Below are 1212 nucleotides of genomic sequence, written 5' to 3' on the forward strand. Positions count from 1 at the left end.
CTCCCCGAGCAATCTTTTCACTCAATGAGAAGATGACACCGCGTCAGACGTGGAAGAAGGAGTTTCTCATCCCCGACGGCGCCCGGGGAGTCAGAGGAGAGGAAAGCACCCTTCATGAGAACTGGGCACTGCAGAGCACAGCAGGGCTAGGTCGCGGGCAAGAATGAGTGCGAGCTAGAAAGTCTGCCTCAATGTGCGAGCAGTCGTGTCTGCTACCAACTCCACAGCAGCCTTGTCCTCAAGCCCACCCTGGGAGCCTTGGAAAAATATTCTGGGGCTTCGCACCTCGCCTGCAGAGAGCTGCCCTCTCTGGCTTTTAACCTTGCTGGATCAGAGAGGTTGAGCTAGTCAGGGGATTTCTGGTCCTCGCAGGAGGAGTCCAGCAATCACTGTTGTGCCGCTCCCTTCCCTTCCCCGCCAGACTCTCCCGCAGTCAGCACGCCTGTGTTTTTTTGCTGAACACCATTTTTTCCACCCTGGGAAGACTGGGGAGGTTAAACTCCCCGTCTGAACCGAAGCCCTGGACGAGTGCAACTGAGGTTATAGAAATCCGGGAGGGGAAATGACGAAAATGCTTTATTGTGAATAAAACAAGAGGGAGGAGGGAGAGGCGGAACCTCACAGAGGTGAAGGATGGGAAGTTTGCGGAGCTGAGGATTTAGCCCGTCGCCGAGCACCGGGCGGGGGTTTAGTCATTATTTCCCTCTGCCTCCCTGAGGCTGCAAGGGCATCTCCTCCCCAAAGAGCTGAACCTGTCCCACTTGCTGGCTTTTGTTTCGCTCCTGAGCGGCTTCTGGGGGGAGCCCGGTCACACACCCGCCCGCAGCCCCTGGCCCTATTCCCCGCTCGGGAATTACGTGCCAAACCTGGAACAGGGACTTATCTCTCTAGCCAAGCTCCCAGGTCAACTTCCTCGTAGGAAAGCTGATTTATGCGTGTTTATACGTATGGAAAAAGGAGGCAGAAGCCAAGCGCGGCATCCCTCCAAAATCTCATTGTCTTTGAGGCGGGAAGACGGGAGAAAGTGGAGTCAGAAAACCTAAAATGATAAGGTTTGCCTTGTCGCGGCAGAGAGGGCTTGGCCAGAAAGGCAAACACGGGGTTTTGCCTCACCTCTCCGCAGCTGAAGCCTTTCCCAGGTCCGACAAAAGGACCGGTTCCCTCCGTGCATCCCGGCTCGAGAAACAACCGGCGGCAGAGCTGCTCGCCTTG

The sequence above is a fragment of the Corvus brachyrhynchos genome, unplaced genomic scaffold, assembly GCF_000691975.1.
Source record: "Corvus brachyrhynchos isolate BGI_N302 unplaced genomic scaffold, ASM69197v1 scaffold523, whole genome shotgun sequence".
NCBI lineage: Eukaryota > Metazoa > Chordata > Aves > Passeriformes > Corvidae > Corvus > Corvus brachyrhynchos.